Raw genomic sequence first — 12,233 nt, 5'->3', positions numbered from 1 at the left:
GGAGTAATCTGGAGCGCAGAGAGGGAGCCGAAATGGGGGAAGAAAGAGGCAGACATAGGTATGGATTTTTGAAAGACTCAGGGAGGTTGGAGAGAGAGAGCATTTCGAGGGCGAAGGAATTGCAGCAGCCTGGAACAGGACACGTGTGAGGGAGGAAATAGGACAGGAACAACAGGAGAGCAGAGGGGGAGAAAAAGAGACACCAAGACCCAGATGAAATAGGGAGATTGGTGAACACAGGGATAAGCTCGATCCAGGTGTTTGGATACAGATGATTTTTTTAGTTATACAGAGGAGGCTGAGAATTTCAAAACTCCTGTCTATAAGGCTTGTGTCTTTTCTTATTACTTGTGGCAGAAGATGACTTTCATTTGCAAACCCTGTTGAGCCTGGGGCAGTGGCTTGATTCACTGAGTTGTGAGTGACCCCCTTCCCTTGTCCTCTCATGAGATAGAGGTCAAGGAAGAAGAGACCTGGGGCAAGAAATGACTGACTCTAGAGTGTCACTCTGTGGTAGCTTTTTTTTCTTTAATTAATTTTTTGTCTGTGTTGTCTTCGGTTCTGTGCCCTGGGCTCAGGAGTTGTGGCTCCCAGGTTCCAAAGCACAGGCTCAGTAGTTGTGCACAGGCTTAGTTGCTTGTACTTGTGGGATCTTCCTGAACCAGGAGTAGAACCCATGTCCCCTGCATTGTTAGGCAGATTCTTATCCACTGTATCATTATTGGGTAGCGTTTTTAAGGGGACACTTTTTTTTTTAAACGGATTCACATTTTCTCCTTTATGTACGGTGCTTTTTGTAGCTTGGAATAGGTCTTAATTCATTGAGTTTCTGTAATCATTTTTAACTTCAGAAATAAGCTTTTTTAGTTTCCAGTATTCTACTCGTATCATCCTTTTCTAAATATGATTATTCTCCACATTTTTTTAAACTTTGACACCAGATTTTTAGATTAAAAATAATTCACAGTTTTTTGTTTCAACTATTTTTCAGATTCATTCCTTGCCTGAGTGCTTTCTTCCCTTCATCTCATACATTTGAAATTTTCTTTGGTAAGTAGTAAATCATCTTAGACTATTTTGTGGCATACTTAGCAAAAATGTCACCTCGTTTATCAGTTCTAATGAGGTAGATGAACCTGGAGCCTATTATACAGAGTGAAATAAGTCAGAAAGAGAGAAATACTGTATATTAATGCATATATATGGAATTTAGAAAGATGGTACCAGTGACCCTACATGCAGGGCAATAAAGGGAGACACAGATGTAAAGAACAGACTTTTGGACTCAGTGGGAGAAGGTGAGGGTGGGATGATTTGAGAGAATAGCATTGAAACATGTAAATTACCATATGTAAAATAGAATGATCAGTGCAAGCTTGATGCACGAAGCAGGGCACCCAAAGCCAGTGCTCTGGAACAACCCAGAGAGATCTGGTAAGGAGGGAGGTGGAAGAGGGTTCAGAATGGGGGGGCTGCTGCTGCTGCTATGTCGTGTCAGTCGTGTCCAACTTTGTGGGACCCCATAGATGGCAGCCCAACAGGCTCCTCTGACCCTGGGATTCTCCAGGCAAGAACACTGGAGTGCGTTGCCGTTTTGTTCTCCAATGCGTGAACGTGAAAAGGGAAAGTGAAGTCGCTCAGTCGTGTCTGACTCTTAGACTCTTAGCAAACCCGTGGACTGCAGCCTACCAGGATCCACCATCCATGGGGTTTTCCAGGCAAGAGTACTGAAGTGGGGTGCCATTATAGTCAGTAGCAGTCTGTTAAGGAAGGAAAGGAATGTTTTAAAACTCAGAATGGCACCAGGCCCCTCATCCATAAGATGCATTTTGGAATAATCTTGGCACCAGATGATTCATCCCAGGCCATAAAATGATTAACTTGAATCTTGTAGAAGGCCAGATTACCATACAAATAGTTTTGTTTACATAGATTAGGGGAACAGTATCTGAGTACAACATACTGGTTTGTGAAGTAGGTTTTGAGCCATTAGGCAGAACCAACTTGAAGACAGAGTCTGGGGTAAATGCATAGTCTATTAACATAGCTTAAGACAAACGTTTCCATAAGAAAAATGCATTGGTTAACTCAAGGTTTGAGAATAGTTAACTTCAGGTGAAACCAGGTGTCATTATGGCAACACAGTATTTTAAGAGAAACCTCCTTTTAAATTTGTATAGAGAAGGAAAAAAATACCGCTAGTTTGTTTCCTCCTTCCACTTAAGAGAGATAAAAATGTCTGACACTTGCAGCCTATTTCCTGCATTTGGAGACCCCTGGCCTTCCTGCCTGTTATCGTCTCATTGCCCCCTTTTCTTTTAGAAGAATTATGTTGCCTAGGGAAAAGGGGCATCATTCTCGTTCCATAACTGCTTTCGAGCTGACAAGGGGTGTTGTCCCTAAATTGCTGAGGCAACATATTCTCCTAACCCTCATACTGAAGATGTCTGATCCAGGGGCCCCAAGTAGTAGTTGGAAGAAGCTGCAGCAGTAGCAGGAGTTTGAGCAACTATTGCAGGAAGGGGGACCCCTGCCAGGGCCCGAAACTGGGCTCTTGTCTAACACTCGGAAATGAATTGTCCGAGGAGACACGTGTGCTGACAAAGCAAGAGATTTTATTGGGAAAGGGTGCCCACGTGGAGACCAGTAGGGTAAGGGAACCCAGGAGAACTGCTCTGCCACGTGGCTCCGAGTCTCGGGTTTTATGGTGATGAGATTAGTTTCCGGGTGGTCTTTAGCCAATCATTCTAATTCAGAGTCTTTCCTGGTGGCACATGCATCGCTCAGCCAAGATGGATGCTAGCAAGAGGGATTCTGGGAAGTGGACAGACACTCTGTGTCTCCTTTCGACCTTTCCCGAACTCTTCAGGTTGGTGGTGGCTCATTAGTTCCGTATTCCGTATCAGGATCTCTTGTCATAAAACAACTCATGCAAATGGTTACTATGGTGCCTGGCCAGGGTGGGCGGTTTCAATCAGTGTGCTTCCCCTAACACAACCATTTGTCACTTAAAAGCTTTCATGCAACTAGAAACAAATCCAGTTACACAGTTACAGATGCAGGGAGCAAACAGCAAAAACAAAACAATCAGAATTATTGTAAGTCAGATAGTTTTCCACCATGGGGCACTAGTTACCATCTCCCAAAATGAGGCAATTGAGGCTTCAGGAATATCCATAGCCCCAGTCATCTTGTTCATGTGTTCAGTAAAATGAGTAACATTAGTGCTCCTATCAGGTATATATGTACAGCATTGGGTATGAATAATGGCACAAGTTCCTCCTTGTGCAGCTGTCAGAATATCTAAAGCCAATCTGTTTTGTAAAACCACCTTTCTAATTAGTGCTTATTCAGCATTAAGAGCTGAAATAGCTTTTTGAGAATCTTGTAATGCCTGTTGAGTAAAGTTAGTCAAAGCATCCACTCGTAGCATAACATCTGTAGTTCCCAAAGAGGGAACAAAGACTTCAGCCAAATAATCATACCAGTGAAATACAGACCTTGCCCACCGAGTTTTAAGGTGGTGTAAATTAGCAGGCTTTTCTGGAAGCTCTGAAAATATAAAGCTGTGAGTAAAGGCTAGACCCAGGATGCATCACCCTATCCAACCAAGGGGAAGCCATGCCCATAGGTAAGAGCCACATATCCAATAGGTCCCGTTTGGAGCAAGCCAGCTGACTGAGATATCCAGTCCCAATTAGTGCCTGGCCAGACAAAGGGAGGACCTGAATCAGGGTTGGAAAACATGGGAATGATTACGTTGCATATTTCCTGAGGCAAAAATCCCAATTGTTTCCAATCATTGTAATTAAGTTGTTGGCTAACTTTTGGGGATGGCTCTTTTTGTTCCCAGCATATAGGGGCAGTAGATACTAGATGTCCTTTTTCAGGAGTTAGCCATATAACCTCATCCCATATTTGATAAACATCAGGTAAAAAAAACCATTAGATCCAGACCCATTTGTGTTATGTGTAGCACAATAGTCATTAAACCGAGACAATGTATAATCAAAATTAAAAGTCATGTTATGTCCATAGTTAAAGTACAAAGTGTTGCACCAGTCCATTTTAGGGCTGGTAGATGTCATCTGATGAAGAAGAGGCATCACATATGATTGTTGTCAAAGGTATTTGCAGACTTGGAGAAAGTCTTTTTCTTGAAGTGGAGATGTTCACCACAGGAAGCCTTTCACCGATGAAGAGGGGAGTGCTCCACAGACCCAGCAGTTAGACCAGTTGTGGAATGCAGCGTAGGGGTGAGCCCAGGACAGGAAGGCATTGTCTTGAGGATCAAACGGCACACTCAGGATTTTTGGAGTCAGCTGAAGTAGGCTCATATAGATTATCAGGCCCATCTGAAAAGTACGAAGTCAGAGCATAGAAAGTAAAGACATAAAATGAAGTCACTTAGTTCTGGTCAGGGTGCCACCTCTTAACTCAAGTGTGATGTACCCACGAATCAATTCCTGGCACTTTGACAGCTGTGGGAGAAGAAAGAATAACCTGGTAAGGGCCTTCCCAGAGGGGCTTGAGGGATGGGCCCCCAGATCCCAATGTTGTTATGAGGACCTCGGTTCCTGGCTCAAATAGAGGCTTGCTTGACTCAGAGGCTGGGTCAGGAGTTGTCTCCCAGAGTTCTGTTAATGCCTGTTGAAGAGCTGAGAGCTGAGTTACATAACTAGTTAATTCCAAGGCTTCAGGGTCTGTAACGATATCTGTGTGTAAGAAAGGCCTTCTATAATTACATTCAAAGGGGGACAGTCCCTCCTTTTGGGGGGCAGTTTGAGCCCTCATTAAAGCTATGGGTAGGACTTTAATCCAATTGTCCTGCATCTTTTGAGTTAATTTGCACAGATATGTTTTGATAATGTCATTAGCTTTTTCAACCTTTCCTGAAGATTGGGGTCTCCCAATCTTTATAAGTGTAAGTGATATTCTATTTCTAGAGCTTTAGATACTCCCTGAGTTACAACAGCTTTAAATGTGGAGGCATTGTCACTCTGAAGGCTCCGTGGCAGCCCAAACCTGGGGATAATTTCATGGATTAAAATCTTTATAACCTTCTTAGCCTGCATACTACAACAGGGAAAAGCTTCAATCCATCCAGTAAAAGTATCTACCCAAACTTGTAAGCAAGAATATCAATTAGCTTTTGGCATATCAGTAAAATCAATTTCCCAGCCCTCTCCAGGATACTTTCCACTTCGTTGTAATCCACCTATTGCTAGGTTCTCAGTCTTTGGGTTATTTTTCTGACAAACCTCACACCTTTTGATACTGTTCTTTAAAGTTTTCATTACGTTTTTACCTTCAAACAAACAAGAAGCCATTTGGTAAGTACTCTCTGCACCCAAATGAAAACTCTGGTGTAAATCCTTAAGAATTTTCCATAGAGCATTTTCAGGAATTATTAATCGTCCATCTTCCGACTGTAACCATCCATTATCTGTAATGTTAGTTCCTCTTTTCTCATGTCTTTCTAATTCTTCCTCAGTATATTGTGGTATTTCCTGTTCCACAGGACCTGTCCAGATCAAAGGCGTCTGCAGTGAAGGGGTTTCATAAAGTGCTGCTTTTCTGGCTTGACAGTCAGCCAGCTGATTACCTTCAGCTGCTTTATCCCTGCTGTGCCCTTTGCAATGCATAACAGCTTCTTCTTTAGGACAATATATAGCAGTTAAAAGTCTCTCGATGTCTCTGAAATGCTTAATAGGTTCTCCTGTTGCTGTTTTAAACTGTCTTTCTTTCCATATTGCATCATGAGCATGTAAAGTCAAATAAGCATACTTAGAATCAGTGTAGATATTTATTCGCTGCCCTTTGCTTAACTCTAGAACTCGGGTCAGAGCCACAAGCTCCGCTAACTGAGTACTGGTTGCCTGGGTGAGAGATTTTCTTTCTGAAACCTGTTCAGCAGTCACCATGGCGTAACCTGCTTTATGCTTTCCATCCCGAACAAAAGAACTGCCATCTGTAAATATTTCCATGTCAGGATTGTCTAATGGGTTATCCATTAGATCCTCCCAAGCTGCGTAAAGTTGGGAATTGGGAACAATCGTGATCAGGTGTTTCATTTTCCTTCTCAGGAAGGAAAGTGGCAGGATTTAAATTTCCACAAACTTTCAGCTTAGTTACTGGTCCTTCTAACAATAATGACTGATATTTAAGAAGTCTACTGTCTGCCATCCAAATATTAACCTTAGAATTTAAGATTCCACTCACTTTATGAGAAGTCAGTACAGTAAGGTTTTGTCCATTAATTATTTTTAAAGCTTCAGGTGCTAATAAAGCCGCTGCCCCAATTACGCTTAGGCAGTGGGCCCACCCACATGAAATTACATCTAATTTTCTGCTTAGATAAGCGGTAGATTGCTCGTGAAGCCCTCAGGCTTGTGTCAAAATTCCCAAGGCCATACCTTTTCTTTCAGTGACAAATTAAATCCTGACCCTGTAGCAAGCCCAAAGCAGGAGCTTGCAGGAGGGCAGTCTGAAGAAACTTAAAAGCCTTTTGAGTATCTGGAGACCAAACCAGTTTGTCTGTTGGGGCCTGCTGAGTTTCAGCTATAAGTTTATGTAAAGGCTGGGCAAGTTCCCCATAACCCAGAATCCAAATATGACAGTAGCCTGTGATTCCCAGAAATCTTCTCAATTGTCTTAAAGTCATAGGTAGGGGATGATTTAGTATGGATTTAATTTTCTTAGGGCCTATGGTCCTAGTCCCTTCTGATATAATTAGGCCCAGATATCTAACAGATTGTTGACAAATCTGAGCCTTTTCTCTTGATGCCTTATAACTGCAGCCTGCCAGAAAGTTTAAGAAATCTTCTGAGGCTCCTGAACAAGCTTCCTCTGTCTCAGCACAGAGCAAAATATCATCTACATATTGTAACACCACCGCTTCAGAGCTATTAAAGTTTTGTAGATCCCATGACAAACTTTGTCCAAATAAGTGAGGACTGTCACGAAATCCCTGGGGCAAAACTGTCCAGGTTAACTGAGAAGCTGGGTGCATAGGGTCTTCAAAGGCAAATAGAAATTTGCTTTCTTCCGCCAAAGGCACAGAATAGAAAGCATCTTTTAAATCAATTACTGAGAAATATTTGGCTCGTTCAGGAATTTCAGACAATAGAGTATAAGGATTAGGCACCACAGGGTGTAAAGGAACTACAGCCTCGTTTATTATTTGTAAATCTTGAACTAGTCTCCATTTACCATTTGATTTCTTTATATCAAAAATAGGAGTGTTGCATGGACTGTTACATGGAACTAATAGTCCCTGCTCCTTTAAATTTTCGATGATGGGTTTTAACCCTTCCTTAACCTCAGTTTTCAGTGGATACTGCTTCTTATGTGGAAATAAGTGGGTCTTTGAGCTTGACAACTATAGGAATAGCATTTTGTGCTTGACCCACAGATTTTCCATCAGCCCGTACTCTAGGATTTATATTTTGTTCAACTAAAGGGAGAGAAAGGGAGGGCTCCATATTTATGAAAACAGAGGTGTCAACCTTGTTCAGTATATTCCTCCCCAAAAGGGGTGAGGGAGACTCTGGCACAATCAGAAACTCGTGTGAAAATAGCACAGAATCTCAGTTACAACGTAAAGAATAACTGAAATAATACCCTTTGGCTTGTCCAGACAGTCCCATTATGGAAGTGGATTGGGAAGGAAGTGGGCCAGGGGCTTCAGTAAGCACGGAGTAAGTTGCCCAGTATCTAAAAGGAAATCGATGAATTGGCCCCCAACAGTTATTAATACCCGGGGTTCCTCAGCTGTAAACAGGAGCTTGTGTGGGGACCCCTGGGCACCTTCAGTCCTGATTGTCTTGAGTGTCTGACCCCAGGTGTCATTATGACAACACAGTATTTTAAGTGAAACCTCCTTTTAAATTTGTACAGAGAAGGAAAAAAATATCGGTAGTTTGTTTCCTCCTGCTGCTTAAGAGAGTTAAAAATGTCTGACACTTGCAACCTATTTCCTCCCTTTGGAGACCCAGTTTGTTTCCTCCTGCTGCTTAAAGGAGATAAAAATGCCTGACACTTGCAGCCTATTTCCTCCATTTGGAGACCCCCTGGCCTTCCTGCCTGTTACCCTCTCAACATCGTGTAATAAAATAGACATATTTTCAACTGTGGTTTTACCAAGGACATGAATTGTGTGTATGTGTTTATGTGTGCACACACAAATGGATATTTCTGGTCTCAGCTCTTTACCAGAGAATAACAGAGGTATGACACTAGATCTTGTGAAATTAAAAGCATTTCTTTGAGAAAAGGGAAAATAAAAGAACATTTAACATGATAAAACCAACAAAATAAAATGCTTCATTCTTTCCTTTCAAAAAAAGAAAAAAAAAACCTACTTTAACTGGTTAGTCCAATGGTCTGTTTTCTCCATTTTCTATGATCAGTGAAAAAAAGTGAGCTGTGTGTTGATATGAAGATGTTTCCCTCAGGTACCTTTTTAACTTTTCTGTGCAACTGAGGAAGGATGGGCTGGATTGACCTGGAACCTCCAACAGAGCCTCTCTATTCATAATGAAACAGATTGCTCAGATCATGTTTCTAAGCTGACTGCTTACACTGTTTTTTGTACCAGTGGATATATATGTGAAATTCTGTGTTTTTAAAATATTTTACTGCAGTCTTATAATAAAGAATTACCTGCTTGGTATCACTTTGACCCAATCTTGAAAGAAAAGTTTCTTTTGCTCAGATACATGACAGATGTTTCTGGTGTTAAATGGGATGGGCAATAAGGACAAACTTGGCCCTCTTGCCCTTCAGCCTCCCATTTCATTATTCAGTTATACCCGGTTCTCTTCACTCAGCTCAGACCTTCTCATAAACGGCTTCTCTCTGGGCCTGAGGGAGCCCACTTGTAACATGGAAATGAGAGACTAGACTGAAATTCTGAGTGTGAGCAACACTGACCCCTGAAATGATTAGCCAAATTGGCTGTGTGTCTGTGTGTGGCAGTTCTGGTTTGGAGGGAGTTTCTGGTGGTAATTCGAATTTTAAATAGATCCCAGTCCTCCCTGAATGAAAAATGAAAAGGAAAACTGTAGGATGGGGCAGGATCACAGGCTCAGAATTAGATGACTTCTATGAATAAGGCTAAATCTGAAGGGAGATTTTTTTTTGTTGTTTTACGTCCTGATGTTCAGACCTCCACTGGGCTTTCATTTGTTCTTGGACAAAAGCTTGACTCATCGCTGTGGCTCCACAGCCCTCTGTCAAGCTCAGGGCCCTGTCAGTGTCTCCAGCCTCATCCCCGGAGCTGACCCTTTGCTCATGGTTCAACCTGTCCTGGTCTCATTTACCTTTTTTCTATTTCCAAATACCAAAACCATTTCTGTCTGGTGTTGTAGTTCCTTTTCTCATCTTCAGGTCACCCTGGCTCAGGCCCTTTGTCACTCTTCAAGTCTAGGCTCATAGAGGTCTCCCCATCCCCTCCTAACAGTCTCTCTCATGTTACCCAGGTTTATTGCCTCTGTATCAGTTGCCATCAGCAGAAATTAATGCCCTTCTTCACGGGTTATTTTGAGTCCTTCCTGGTTCCCCTCTTTTTAGGGCTCATAGTGTTCCTCTTCTTCCCAGCATGGCTGCAGTACCTGATACTGGAAATGTCTTTAGATGACTGGACATGGGTTGAGCTGAATACCGCAGATACCTGTGGGTGCAGGAGGATGGGAGCCTTGGGCTTGAGGGGCTGGTTCTAGCAGGTGCCCCCAGCATCCACTCCACTCCCTGGCTTTTGTTGGCTCTTTTAACAGGCAGGCACCATAGAATAACAGGGAACATCTCCGGTCATTTTTTGCATCAACTTTGGTATCATTGTGTACTTGGGGTTGCCAGTGAAGAAAGCTTCATGTGCATTTGCGAAGATGCCAAGAGAATCTGGATTGTTTCCTTGGAAGATGCTGAGGTCTCAGTGGGCCATGTGCATCATTGGAATGATCCGTCGTTTTCATAGTCTTTGGAGATTTTGATGTTTGACCTGGATCACTCACTGTAAATGAAAATATGGTGTCTTGTGTCTGTGGATCCTTGGGTGTCCTCTTTTGTATTTTGCCTCATGCATGAGTTATCAGGGCTTGGAATGCTTTGTGTTTGTATAAGAGGGTCCGAGGCTCATTGTGGGCTCTGTGGACACTCTGTTGGACACCATGAAAGTTTGTAAGTTTGTTTGAGTCCTGCCGGGAAAATAGGAGTACTAAGGTTAAGATCACAGAATGCTTGTTATAAGGTGGTCCTGCTCGATAGGGATCTCTGGGCCCAACCTGAAAAGAGTCATAAAGTCCTATGACGTAGGGGAGGATGGCTCCAAAAAATCAGAGGGCAGCGATGCCACAGTGATCTGCAGCCTGGAGGCTTATCCTCTAGAAGATGTAGCTGCAACTGTCTTGCTGCCAGGCTGCGTTCTCTGTTATCCACTCCTGTCCCTCCCCAAATAAGCACACATACAGGCACAGTACAGAAAACACGGAATCTTAACTGCACTGTTGGTGGTAATGTAAATGGTACTGCTATGTTGGAAAATGGAAGTTCCTTAACAAGTTAATATAGAACAGGCCTACAGTCTATCAAACCCATTTCTGACAGATATCCAAAGGAAAAGCAATCAGTTTTTCAGGGATATGTCCACAGTCCCATGAGTGTGACTGGATTTGCAGTAGCCAAGGCGTAGACACAGCCCAGATGTCTCTTGACAAAAGAATAGGTAACAGAAGTGTGGTATAGAAATATTTATTATATACTGTATATTCATGAACTATTTTTTCTCTATATATAAATATAAAAATCAAGGATCCTGCATTTATGCCAGAATGAATGAACCTAGAGAACATTATGCCAAGTTAAATAAGCCTGACAAAGGAGGACAGACAGTATGTGGAAACTAGAATTGTCAAACTCATAAAGCCATCGAGTAATAAGGCTGTTTCCAGGAGCTGAGTGGAAGAGGAAATTGGGCACTGGTAGTCAAAGAGTAGAGGTTTTCAGTTGTAAAATAAGTAAGTTCTGGGGATCTGAGGTACTTCATGCTGCCCTGTAGTGTTTCTGTATCCTTAAGATTCGCCCAGAGGGATATAATACAGTGTACTCATAGGTGGATGTATAACTTACTCGAGTATATTAATTATTCAGTGTATGAGTCTATCACATGATCACTTTGTACACAGTACATTTATACCATTTTTGTTAGTTACACCTTAGTAAGGCTGGTAAAGGAAAAGAGAATTGGGGGTGCTTTTCTGCTCTGAATGGTGCTCAGTCCAGGCTTCACTTGTCATTGATGATCCATTTTGCGTACACATGTCCCGGAGTCCAGCTCCAGCAGCCAGGGAATCAGCCTGAAGAGATGAGTGGTGTCGGCGGAGAATGATGCAGCCTCTGACTCAAGGTAGGGGACTGCATGTTTATTTCAAGCTTCAGGTTCTCTTTTATACTTTGACAAAAGCATTAGGCCAGAAGTTTGGCATTTTCAGTTTCCCCTCACCCAGATTTATTGTCTCCATAAAACATTGTTGCCCTTCAAACAGAGTTTCTACTTCAGCAATTCTCTCAGAATCCTGTTTAACTTGTGATTACATTGTAACTCATGCTTATGTCTGGGCTGCATACCACATTCCTCAGTTTATTTCTTACCTTTCTAAATCCTGTTTGCCCCTAGCACCCTAAGTTCACTATCTCCTGAAATGGCTTCTAGCTATTAATATCTCTGAAATTCCTAATCTCTATAAGCTATAGTAAAATATGCTAGCACTACAACATTCCTTAAATTTTTAGCTTCTAACTATTCTTAATTATTCCTAAACCCTAAATTCAGCAAAATTCCTTTGCCATAAACATTTCCCTCACGAATAGGTCTCAGATGACAATCCTTCCCATGGCCTCAAGCTGCAGCCTACGTGCTCATCCTGGAACACTCTTTGTAAAGATCCTTGAACAAATGTCAACTTTATGGATTCTTCTCTGGGCACAACTGCACAAGGCTTTGTGCCTTCTCATGCTCCTCTCAAGGACAATAAGCACCTTAACATTCTTTTCAGTCAACTCAACTGAGGAAAGGAAAAAACAAGTCAGAATCACAAGACCTAACTCCTTCATCCCGGGTCTGTGCCTGTGGGACAAGGAGAGGGGGTTGGGGCCGTGCCTCCCATTTTGTCAGTAATGCCTAACGCGGCTCCCGACACACATGTTTTGTACCCTCTGACCAGAGATTTCCCTTC

At 42.4% G+C, this 12,233-nt stretch overlaps 1 protein-coding gene across 3 annotated transcripts in view; it reads left to right on the top strand.

Annotated features, from left to right (window-relative positions):
- The window catches only part of LOC109571941 (zinc finger protein 665-like), a 137,775-nt gene that overhangs the window by 102,830 nt on the left and 22,712 nt on the right, over positions 1-12,233 (top strand). For all 3 annotated transcript variants that reach the window (XM_070772299.1, XM_070772297.1, XM_070772298.1), the window contains 2 exons: positions 992-1,050; positions 11,333-11,404. The gene's annotated coding sequence lies outside the window, so the exon portion shown is untranslated. The remainder of the gene's footprint in view (positions 1-991; positions 1,051-11,332; positions 11,405-12,233) is intronic.

The sequence above is a fragment of the Bos indicus genome, chromosome 18, assembly GCF_029378745.1.
Source record: "Bos indicus isolate NIAB-ARS_2022 breed Sahiwal x Tharparkar chromosome 18, NIAB-ARS_B.indTharparkar_mat_pri_1.0, whole genome shotgun sequence".
Lineage (NCBI taxonomy): Eukaryota > Metazoa > Chordata > Mammalia > Artiodactyla > Bovidae > Bos > Bos indicus.
This window is presented reverse-complemented; position numbering and strand designations above follow the sequence as displayed.